This window comes from Triturus cristatus, chromosome 4_1, assembly GCF_964204655.1.
Source record: "Triturus cristatus chromosome 4_1, aTriCri1.1, whole genome shotgun sequence".
NCBI classification, from domain to species: Eukaryota; Metazoa; Chordata; class Amphibia; order Caudata; family Salamandridae; genus Triturus; species Triturus cristatus.
In genome coordinates, this window is record NC_140585.1 from 55,117,329 (window position 1) to 55,129,984 (window position 12,656).

Genomic DNA, 12,656 nt, shown 5'->3' on the forward strand with positions numbered 1-12,656 from the left:
CCCTTGCGACCCTCAATCTTCACGGCTGTCCTTGTTGTGAGAAGAACGAGCTTTGGCGACTGCCAACGAGGCTCCAGCGGGCTTCTCCTGTCGAAATTTCTTACAAGCACCAGATCACCTGGAACCACCTCATGGGGCTTCACCTCAGTGTTATCGGGAAAAGCTGCAGCTACCTGTGAACGACAAGATTGTAGTGCAGACATCAAGGAAGCCAGGTAATCTGTCAGCATATTACAATCAACGTCAGTGATTTTACGAGGTATAGGCGTCCCCCACATATTTGGTGGCCTACCGAAGACCACCTCATACGGGGATAGCCCTGTTCGAGAGTGTGCTACCATTCTCATGTAAAAGAGCGCAACTGGTAAGGCTACTATCCAGTCGACACCTTTTTCTCTACATATTTTGGACAGTCTAATTTTCAGAGTTTGATTATGGCGTTCCACGAGACCTGCTGCCTCGGGATGTCGGACACAGTGGAATTTCCATTGATAGCCTAACAGAAGTGAAACGTGTTTCATTAGCTCGGATGAGAACGGCTGGCCGTTATCTGAGTACACGACACGGGGCAAACCATACCGTGGGAAGAATTCTCGAACTAACTGTTTGGCAGTAGTCGGGGCAGTGTAATCTGAAACCGGGTAGGCTTCTGTCCAACGGGAAAGAGCACATACAACTACGAGAACATATTTGAATCCTCGACATCGTTCCATCTGGATATAATCCATCTGGAGGACTTCAAAAGGGTGATCGGGAGGTTGAAATCCACCTTGCTCTACAGGAATGCTTTTACCTGGATTGAACTGACAACATATCATGCAGGTACGTACTTTCTGTTTGGCTGCTGCTCGCAGGTGTTTGTTGAACCAAATGTGTTGAATACTATCTAGCATAGCTTTTTCTCCTAGGTGCGCTGGACTATGTATTGTGTTAATGATAACTTGAACCATGGAGTCGGGGAGAAACCATATAGATTTTCCCTTCGTCATCCATCCTTGATCCGTTTGGATCCCTCCTTGTTCAGTCCATTTCTTTATTTCCTCTGGTGTAGCATGTGTCTGTATGTCAATTACATCAAGGGCGGGATCCTTAACTGTCATGCAGTGTGTCGGTGTCGGAACTATTGTCTTTGTCAAGTCAGTTGTATGAGTCCGATTCTGAGCAGTCTGTTTAGCTGTTCGGTCAGCTAGATCGTTACCTTGGGAAATGATATCGGTCACTTTTGTATGGGCTTTGCACTTCATAATAGATATTGCAGTAGGTAAATGTATTGCGTCTAATAAAACTTGAATGAGGGGTCCGTGTTGGATGTGGGCACCGTGAGAAGTTAAATAACCTCTTTCGCGCCAAAGAACGCCGAAGTCATGGACGACTCCGAATGCATAACGTGAATCTGTGTATATGTTGACTTTCTTATTTTTGGCTTGAATACAGGCTTGTGTCAGAGCGATGAGCTCTGCTGCTTGAGCTGACAAGGTGTTAATACAATTTGTTTCAATAACTTCAGTGTCTGTTGTGACTGCATAAGCGGCCACTAACTCTCCTGTACTTGTTCTCATGCATGAACCATCTACATACAATGTCAGGTCTGGATCTGGTAATGGAATATCCGTCAAGTCTTGTCTGGGTTTCGTCGTAATAGTAATGACTTCAATACAATCATGTGCCAATGGGTCTGTTCCACTTAATGGCAAAAGTGTGGCAGGATTTAATGTACTACAACGTCTGATTTCTATGTGTGGCTGAAACAATGTTAGTTCGTAACCCGTCAGTCTTGCTATAGTCAAGTGTTGTGTTTGTGTCCGGTTCAAGAGAACCTCTACTGCGTGTGGTACTTGTACTGTCAATTGATGTCCTAACACTATGGCATCGCTTTGTCTGATTGCTAAAGCTGTTGCTGCGACTGATTTCAGGCACGCAGGAAGAGCCTGAGCTACGGGATCTAACGTGCTAGAAAAGTAAGCACATGGTTTGTGTGATCCTGCTTGTTCCTGAGTGAGTACTGACAAGGCAGTACCTTCTCGTTCTGTAACAAAAAGTGTAAAAGGTTTACTGTAACATGGTGTTGCCAAAACAGGTGCTTGGCATAAGGCTTTCTTTAAGCTTTCAAAAGCTTGTGTATGTTCTTGAGTCCAAGGGAGGACAGTCGATATCGCTGCCTCCTGTGTTGTCAACTGAATGAGTGGTTTTGCTAGAAATGCATATTGAGGGATCCACTGCCTACAGTACGAAGTGAGGCCTATAAAGGCCCGTACCTCCTTTTGTGTCTTGGGTGGTGGCATGTTAACAATTAACTGAATGCGGTCAGGTGTAAGCTGTCTTCCCCCCTTGGACAGCAAGTGCCCAAGGTACACAACTTGCTGGACACAGAATTGCAGCTTTGAAGGGGACACCTTGTGCCCCTTGTCGGCTAGGAATTGTAAAACCGTCAGTGATGCTTTTTCACATTCAGGTTCGCTTCGGGCGGTGATCAGCAGATCATCAACATACTGAAGCAGGGCAGTGTTAACTGGCATGTGGATGCTGTCAAGTTGTCTTTTCAGTGCTTGGTTATAGATGCTGGGGCTTTCTGTGAATCCTTGAGGTGCGCGTGCAAATTTAAAACTTCGTCCATTTAAACTGAATCCGAACAAATATTGACTTTCCGGATCGATTGGGACGCTAAAGAAGGCATTCTTGAGATCAATTACAGTAAAGAACGTTGCTTCTGAATCAATGGCTGTTAGTAATGAGGAGATGTCTGGGACCACGGGGTATTGTGGTACAATGCATTTATTCAATTCGCGCAAATCAATAACTAATCGATATACTGGCGGTGCTTTTGGATCAGTTCGTTTAAGAATCGGAATTATCGGAGAATTACATACATTGGAGTCGGTTTCCACAACCACTCCTTGGGCAATGAGCTCGTCAATGATTTGCAGCAAAGCCACTACAGCATCTGGAGGTAACTTGTATTGTCGCATTCACGTTAATACCACTCCTGCTTTGAGTGTGACTCGATATGGTGTAATGTGCATGCAACCAACATCAGTGGGACCTTGTGCCCATAAATGTGCAGGTAAATTCTGTAACCGGTGATCCATGTCTCTGGACATGTAGTGACCTTTAAAGTCACGCAAAAATAATCGTACTCCTTCCGGAGAACAACATATTATAGCTCCTAGAGCTTTCAGTGTCTTTATACCTAACAAGTTTTCTGGACATGATTTAGTAAGCAATAAATCTGTAGTTCGTGTCAATGGACCAACCGTAAGTGGAAGAGGTTGCGAGACTTCATTAATAATAGGTTTTCCTGAGAATCCAAGGGAAATATTCTGTGAGCCTGAGAGGGGTGCCCCTGGAACTTCGTTATGACTTATAGTTGTTCTGCTTGCCCCTGTATCAACTAGAAATTTTCTGTCTTTCCCTAATACTTGACTATGTACATAAGGTCCCTCTTGGTCTACAGGAACCTCAATAAGGGGTAAGCCAACTTCCTTCTCTAGGCTATTTCATGTGTATCGCTGATAATCGGGATAGTCAGCTTGTGCATACTGGTACATTTGTTGTGTCGTTGTTTGTGTTGCAGCAATAGGCTGCGGCTGTGATATTGCTACGGTCTGTTGTGGAACTGGCATAGGTTGCACATGCTGAGGTACTTGTTGTTGGATCTGATCCTGTCTAGGGGGACGTGGTCTCTCCTTGGTTTTACCCGTAGAGATATTATGTTTCAGAACTGCACAATCGTGTATATAATGACCTGGCTATTTACAATAGTTGCATGTCCCTTTTACAGGAACCGCTGAATCACTGGACTGTGTCGTACCCTTTTTATGACCGTCAGCTGGAACTGACTGAGCAACAAGCATTTTCATTTTCGTGTCTTTCATACGTCTTTGTTCATGTTCTTCTCTAATTCTATTGTGGTGATATTGTAACATTTGTAACATCTGTGAAGGGGTGTTACCTTGCCAAGTACTCTCGAATTTCAATACTCTATTCTTAACTTGGGGCAGGGAATTTTCGACTAGTTTTGTCACAAACAGATGTGGATACGACTCACTATTTGCTTTTATGCCACTATTAATACCAAAACATTTTTCAAATCGGGAATAAAAATCACTAGTGTCTTCGTCTTGTTTTTGTTTACAGGCTGAAATTGCACCCCAGTCTTCCTTTTTCGTAGTTAATAAACGTGGTAATACCTGCACTAATAATCCTGGCAATGCCGTGGTTTTTTCCCCAAGCCCTGAGCCTGCAGTTCGGGCCTTTTCTTCGTTTTCTAATGCTGTCCAATCAATATTTTGGTCTCCCACCTCCCATTCCTTTTCTTTGAGTTTCTCGTAAATACCGGCAGGCAATAATACTTTTAATATTTTCATAATGTCAGGGTAGGTATAATCTCCCATGAGTAACATGTCTTTTATCTCACGGTGGAAACCTGCTGGATCTTTGTCATGGCTGGGTACTACTTTTTTCATTTCCAATAATTCTATTTTAGTTATAGGCGTGTACACAAACACGCGTTTAAAAATATTGTCTTCACCTTTGACTGGGTGTACTTCGCGTAAGGGATTCTGTCTGTCTATGTGATACGTTTTTCTTTCCATGGTGGGAGCTGAAACATGTTCTGGGCATACGAAGACAATGTACTGGTGCCGATATTCTAGAATTTCTTTAATTAAATCAGTACCTGAACCTCTCCATTTATTCGTGAGTAATTCTATCAGTATATCAGGTAGGGGACCAGGATCGGAGTGTTGGCTTTTATACAATATAATGAGGTGTTGTATCATGTATATACCAGCTAAACGCTGTTCGTCTGGGGTAAGATTCAAAAACGTGTGTGCTAGCGCATCATCACTGTATTTTTCAGAACTGTCAGCCCATTGTACTGCTGACCTGGCTAATTCTTGTTCATCCATAGAATCGAGCATATGATACCCCCTTCGGTCTCGGAGTAATTTATCAGCAGCCTGGAATAAGTGTTCAGGGGACCTCGTATTTAACATAGGGGTTTGAAAATTTCTGTTACATTCTGGACGTATCGGACGTATTGGATCATTAAAGTATCTGGTATTGTTAAAAGATCTTCCCCTACCTACATAAGCTATCGTTTCTCTGTTTTGTAGTTCTAATTGTCCTGTGGACATTTCTGATTCTTCCTCCTCCTCTCCCTCTGATTCAGTTTTGTCTGCCTCTAATCTGGTTTTATGCATTCGTTCTACTTCTTTGCGGATCTTTCGGCACATAGCTACTATACACTTCTGTTTATCATGTTTTCCCTCTGATATATTCTGACCCCATCTGGTAAGCACTTGCATTTCATCCTGATCTACCTCAGGCCTATCTCTGTTTCTGATCAAGCAGTTTATGAAGAAGCGTAACAGTAGTCTCTGTATATCCACTTTCTGGTATTCCATGGCCTCGTCAATACTTTCAGGGCCTCGCCCTGATTGGACAAAGTGATATATATTGTCTAGATGAGCAACCATTCCTGGTAGTGTCGTTAAATATATTGAAGCTCGTCGTATACGTAGTGATGACAGCAGCATTCTGTCATTTTTACCGGGCACTGGATCATATCTACAATCCACAAGATGTTCCTTAAACATGTCGGATTTTGCTGTTTGAGGTGTACGTTGGTATGCTAAATCTCTAAAAGTCAATTTATTTCCTGGCGGTGGCGTGGAAAAAATTGCTGTCGCACCTCCTGTCGCACCTTCTGAGGTGCCAGGCGCGAAAGGATTGGTTGAATGTAAGGTAGAGACGGTAGATGCAGGAAAAGCGGTAGAAACAGATGAAACGGTTGGAATGTGAGGGGGAGTTTGTTGTTGCGGAGTTGGGGGCGGATGATCTTGGGGTTGAGCACCATCGACCGGTGGTGTGTGTGGCAGCGGAGCATTAACATATTCGGGAGCTACATCGTCTAAATAGGAAGAAAGGAAAATATCCTTTGCGGTCTTGGGGTGTACTTTAATCGGGAGTAATGGAGGTGGCAGATCTTTCGGTACCTCCGGGGTGGCCTTAGGTAAACCTTCGGCCAGAAGAGGATACATACCATTCATAAGAGTGTTTCGTTGTCTGTCTACTTGTTCTGTTTTTACTCGGATACCTTCCTCAATTAATATATTTTCTCGGGCTTTATTTGAATTCTAAACAAAATACAAATAGTGAACTGGTGGTCATAAAAATGAGGAAATGAATACAAAGAACAGAAAAATAGAAGAGTGCTATAAACTGTTCTGAGTGTGGTAAATAGAAATAGAACAATGTACTCTTGATGCGGATTCCCATCAACTGCCAAGGGAGGCCAGTGTCATCACTTGGTAATCCTTCCTTCCTGTCACTACTCTATAGCCAAGAGGCCAGTGTAGTAGGCAAGATCAGAGCAGAGTACAAGTTCCAAGGAGAAATCGACCAAGAGTGGCCATATGTATTTCTGTTGACAGGTGTTATGTGTAGTGAGTGCAGTGCAAGTGAAAAAACTATTAAAAAGGGAGTTGGACAGGGAAAACTATGTTTATTGGATATCTCTGTTCCAATCCAGTTAAAAAGAAGAATCGTAGCGGCAACTTTTAGCAAATAGGTTGCATCATATAGGGGTCAACTAGTTTCAGCCAGTTGGGACTATTTTCCCGGCTTTCTTCAGGACCAATACATAATTGCTACTGCAAGTGAAAAACAAAAAGTGGAAAAAATGACAAGTTGTTAAGTGATACAACCTGGTACCTATCGACCTCACAGGCAAGTAGGGTGTATTTCACTCCTGTTGGAAGAAAATAAAATACAGACGGTAGGTAATGTTCTATTTCAGTATACCTCAGTGCATGCAAATTTAAAGATAGGTTGTCAAAGCTGGTTACAACCAAAATGTCATTATATGAGACTGAGCATAACAACTCACCTGACTTGTGTGAGCGTCAGACCTCACCTCACCCGGTAACAACTCAGGTATTTTAGAGACTCTCATCGTGACTTGAAAACGCATCGTTACATCTACTTTATCTGATAACGATGCGCACATAATATCTGTCCTTTACTTTTACCGACATATTCATGTTTCTCCAACTGGACTACGACTTCCGCATTTAGTGATGTCATCTTGTAGTCCTTCATTTGCCACTCCCCTGAGTTAATTCATAGCGCACAACGTGGAGTGTCACATGACCTATTCACGTCCTTAAACTCCCGTCACACGTTGCCTCGGTACCTCCCACAAACACAGGAAGGACCGAGGCACCGACGGAGAGGTGAGTCGTTATGCGCGTCTACATCTGGCATGCTTTTGATTAGGTCCTACTCGATGTGTGACTCCGTAATCCCTACGGCTTAATTACCCACCCCTAGCGATCCTTTAGCTACGCCCACGGGGTTTAACTAACATACGCGAGAGACATCGCGATAAATCATAACAGTCCGTCTCGCCTTTTGATCATGCCCTGCTCGAGACTTGACTCTCATACTGTTCACCCCTAGCGATCCATCAGCCACGCTTACGGGGTTTTCACTTACTTACGCGAGAGACATCGCGAGAAACCACAATTGTCTGTTTTTTCCACCATTAGAGATACACCTTAATATCTCACGAGTCCCTTTTGTCTAGCTTCACCTTGACCGACTAGCCTTTGACTCGTTTTTATACTGTCCCCGGTACCATAACATGGCGTTATTGTCACCGTAACACAATGCCGCAGTACTAATTGTTTGTAACTCACCTGGGGTACTGCTGTATAAAGGCGCCATTTTCACCGGTGCTCCATTTATGTGAGAATCTGCATCTCCACACTGTAGTAGCATACAAAGCAGTCTGCTTATGTTTTATTCCTACTGGACACGCGCTGGACAACATGTTTTTAATCGCTTTTCTTGTATTTTCAACACTTTCCTTCAGTTTGTTGAATAATCCGCCCTAATTTGATTCACACTTACAGGGCGGGGTCTCAATTACCTGAGTTGTTACCGGGTGAGGTGAGGTCTGACGCTCACACAAGTCAGGTGAGTTGTTATGCTCAGTCTCATATAATGACATTTTGGTTGTAACCAGCTTTGACAACCTATCTTTAAATTTGCATGCACTGAGGTATACTGAAATAGAACATTACCTACCGTCTGTATTTTATTTTCTTCCAACAGGAGTGAAATACACCCTACTTGCCTGTGAGGTCGATAGGTACCAGGTTGTATCACTTAACAACTTGTCATTTTTTCCACTTTTTGTTTTTCACTTGCAGTAGCAATTATGTATTGGTCCTGAAGAAAGCCGGGAAAATAGTCCCAACTGGCTGAAACTAGTTGACCCCTATATGATGCAACCTATTTGCTAAAAGTTGCCGCTACGATTCTTCTTTTTAACTGGATTGGAACAGAGATATCCAATAAACATAGTTTTCCCTGTCCAACTCCCTTTTTAATAGTTTTTTCACTTGCACTGCACTCACTACACATAACACCTGTCAACAGAAATACATATGGCCACTCTTGGTCGATTTCTCCTTGGAACTTGTACTCTGCTCTGATCTTGCCTACTACACTGGCCTCTTGGCTATACGGAGTAGTGACAGGAAGGAAGGATTACCAAGTGATGACACTGGCCTCCCTTGGCAGTTGATGGGAATCCGCATCAAGAGTACATTGTTCTATTTCTATTTACCACACTCAGAACAGTTTATAGCACTCTTCTATTTTTCTGTTCTTTGTATTCATTTCCTCATTTTTATGACCACCAGTTCACTATTTGTATTTTGTATGTAAGGATAGGGGATTTGAACTGTTGTGTTGGTCATTAAACTCTTCCCTTAGACCCTTTCATCCCCTTTGGGGGATTTATATTGAAATTTATTTGAATTCTCCCTACTTTTCTCTTCTTTTCTGAGCGCTTTCTCTGTGCGTCTATGCGATTCTTTACGCCATAATTCAATGGCATCTTTCTGTGATTGTCTGGCTTTCTTTTTCCATAATTCTTCTTCTACTCTCATGATGCAATCTGCATCCCATGTCCCAGCTGCGGGCCATCTCTGACTTTCTGCTAAATCCTTGGTGTAGTCCACCCATAAATCAAGATATAATACGGCATCTAGGCCATGTTTATGGTACATAAAGTACCCTGGAGTGTCCCTAGGTGGAATGGGAACAGCTTCTTCGAGTACCCCTTTTCTAGTTTTGATCTGTCTTAATTTTGAAAAGAACGGCATCTTTAAACCTTGCTACTTGATTCTTACTCAAATTCTTAATACTTGGACTTGAACACAATTAATACAATAAACACAAAAATGAACACTCATTCATACCACAATTTTTAGAACATATTAAAACATTTAACATTTAACGAACAATGATAATTAGAAGAAAACTAGTTACTGACATAATACTAATACTAGATAATACTAGATTATACACTAGATATACTGGATGTACTGCTAAACAGTACAGATACACTGCTAAAACAGTGCAGACCGGATCTGTGTACCCAAACCCGTCTTGACCGGCACAAACTAATGTGCACGTCTAAATGCGTCCCCAGCAACGGTACTCACCGGGAAGCACGGAACGGAAGGCCTCGGAACTGAACTGGACTGGACCGGACTCGACTCGACTCGACACGGAACTTCGGAACCTGGCGGGCCTCTGTATACCTCGGATCTTGCTCTCTCAGCTAGGCTCTGGTCGGGATCCTTCGCACTTCTCACCGCCTCGTCTGGGTGTTGATCGCAGCCTCAGTCACCCCCGCTTGGCCGGAGGGAGATACAGGAAATCCTGCGGGTACGCGTAGTTGTCCGTCCAGCTGTGGCAGGAGACCGGGCCTGCAACGCACCTCCGGCGCGTGAGATGGGGAAAGAGTCCCTATTCGGGCGCCAATTTATGTGGTAAATATTTAAATTACCTGTACTATTTTTATGCGGTAAAATTCAGGAAGAATAACTCAGTAAAAATAAGAGGCAGAATCCGTGGTATTAGAGGTTCTAAAAGGATTTATTCCTTACAAAGGAATTATGGTTCGAACCAGGCAATCGAATTCCATCACCACGAAGGTTCAGGAAGGGATAGGCAATACATTATTGACAAGTAATCGTATATATATGAAATGCATTACAGTAAGACAGATGCAGGAGGCGTAACAGCTGATATGAAAGATAATAATACACATACGTAATGAAAAAGGCGTTACAATAGGCGTGCATAAAGGCGTATACTAGAAACGTCATTTAAAATGATGTCACAGGTGGGTGGATCCATAAGAGAATCCTGCAATGTCAGCAGAAATACTTGGCAGAGATGCGCGCGCAGCCGCATGACGTGTGATTGACGTGTAACTAGGGGGTGAAGGGGACTTGACATTTAGCCCTACGTGAGGAGACAGAAGTCTGGGGAGTCAGGTCAACCTAATCCCAAATCATATCTAATATCTTATGTTTAAGGAACTGTATTATCCAAAAGGAAAGGTCTCTCAGACAGAATCTATTCTATACTGACTGTTAGTGCGTGTACAAGCGTCTATGTGTCTACATGAGATGCGAGGGGGCATGGGCCTACCATGGAAACGGAGGCTATGAATTACTTGCACGGAGACAGTAAGGCCGGGCCCTTTGCCTTGTAGCTGGAAGGATGTTTACCTAAAATACTAGACAGGAATGCAATGGATGAGGAGCGGAGCAGATAACTTGAAGGTGAAATACAGTTTTTGGCAGGCAACAGGCCGAGTCAGGCACCGTTAGCCGCGCAGGGAGTAGGACAAAGTTCATGGATACAGATGCAAACTCAGGCTGGAGCTTTCAGAGGCAGAAGGCAGGAAAAGGCTTGATGACAGGATTCAGGGCCTACTCGCCTGAACTGTAAAACGTGAAAAGTGTACCATATAAAGTCGGTGGCCAATCATACTTAGGAATGGAATATCCGACCCATTTATGGCGGATCTGAAAGAGGACATGTTAACGTTGGACGCACATGTATTTGCGTCTTCATAGCTGGAACTGGAGGGAACATACATGTACTTGTAGCATGTACATGGAGCCGTTGGGGTCTAAGATAGGGGACATAACTGATCATAAAATTCATATTTCCTCAACATAGGTGTTTAGGTGTACAGGGACACCCTTATTTTTCTATTAAGTGCTCCCGCACATTTGTAGGTAGCAGCATGCTCCTGTCCATAGAGGGCAGGGATGGACCATGATGACGCATGCCACCGAGGGGAGACCTGGGGAAGGGGTGAGGGTTATTTGAAAGATAACGTTTTTTCTTTCTTTACAGTCCTAGCAAGGAGTGCGCTTTCCTTCTGCAATACAAGGGACTCTCTTTTTGGTTATTTGACAAGTTTCGTGGAGGACGAGTCCCTATCTCTCCTACCGCTACCCTCCCCCCTTGTGATTTGACATTAACCTATTTATACAGGAGGACGGTTGGAACCTAGGACCTACTAGCTATCTCACTAGAGTTAAAATTGGTAACACGCAGGAAAATAGATTGATTCCTCCATTTGGTTCATTTACACCGTTTGTTGATTGGGAATAATTCCCAGATCCAAAGCTCTAAAGTTGGTTCAATTATTGGTACCACTAAACAGCACATTACACCTATAACTCTTGAAGACTCACATTCACGTCACACTTAAATCACATTTTTAGCTCACAACATATAATTCAACTTTTGGAAAGTTCCACATAATGTTCATTACATTTCTTTTCCTGCCCTTCTTTAAGAACTCTCAGTCCCTCCCCTACAAACGTATTTCTTTCACATTTTGACCAATATCTATTGACTACTTTACTCCACCCTTCATGTTTTCCTCTCTGTGTCACTCTTATTTCTCTTTTTCTGGCCTCTTCTAGCATTTTCTGCTTGTTCATCTTGTTGTCCCCTTCCTGCTGAAGTGACAAGCAGAGCAGAATGGAATCCTTCACATAGACTCCTATATCATAGTACAATCCTCATCAACACACCGTTAATGAGAGATTATAGTAACCCTTTGCAGCATTATCATACAAGTAGCCTTGGGTGCTTTTTTCACTCACACATTTGGAGGTTGTGCTGAAGTCTCACTCAAACCTGCCTAATTCTACCAAACTATGGGGAAGAACTAGAACTTCACACGTGACTTTGCTGAGACGTCTGCAGTGTGTCGAGAAGTACCTGACTATTCTGCACAGAGCAGACCCTCTTACAACAAGTGATCATAAAGATTTCTGTACAGAGAGGAAAGGCCAATAACAGTGACTGACAGTCGCCAACATCTGCTAAGACAGACACCCTTTAAAAAGACACACTGTAGACGTGTCTCATACACACACACACACACACACACAAACACACACAGCCTGAAAAGGCAACGCTACCTTGTTCACATGAACACACATAAAACCTGCAGAGATTAATCAAAAACACAGACACATACTACTTGGAAGGCCTCCTACCTGCGAGACCCAAGGTCAATGCACATACACACAATCCCTGCAGCAGACACACAAAATCTGCAGCAGATAATGCTATAAGCCAACCTATGCCGCTGGAAACTATTGCAGTGACTGAGGTTTTACCTAGACTCAGATAGGAAAACAGGGGAAAAGAGGCACGGGTAGCAGGGAAGCCTTGACAGTAAACTGCCTGGGGGACATGCTTCTGACACAGGGGTACAGGTGGGCAAGTCAACAAACAGCGAGAGCCGAGCAAAGAATGTA

The 12,656-nt window shown here is 43.3% G+C and overlaps 1 pseudogene across 1 annotated transcript in view; it reads right to left on the reverse strand.

The window, feature by feature from the left end:
• LOC146839469 (uncharacterized) overlaps window positions 1-12,656 on the reverse strand; it is a 37,094-nt pseudogene that overhangs the window by 23,415 nt on the left and 1,023 nt on the right. The window lies entirely within an intron of this gene.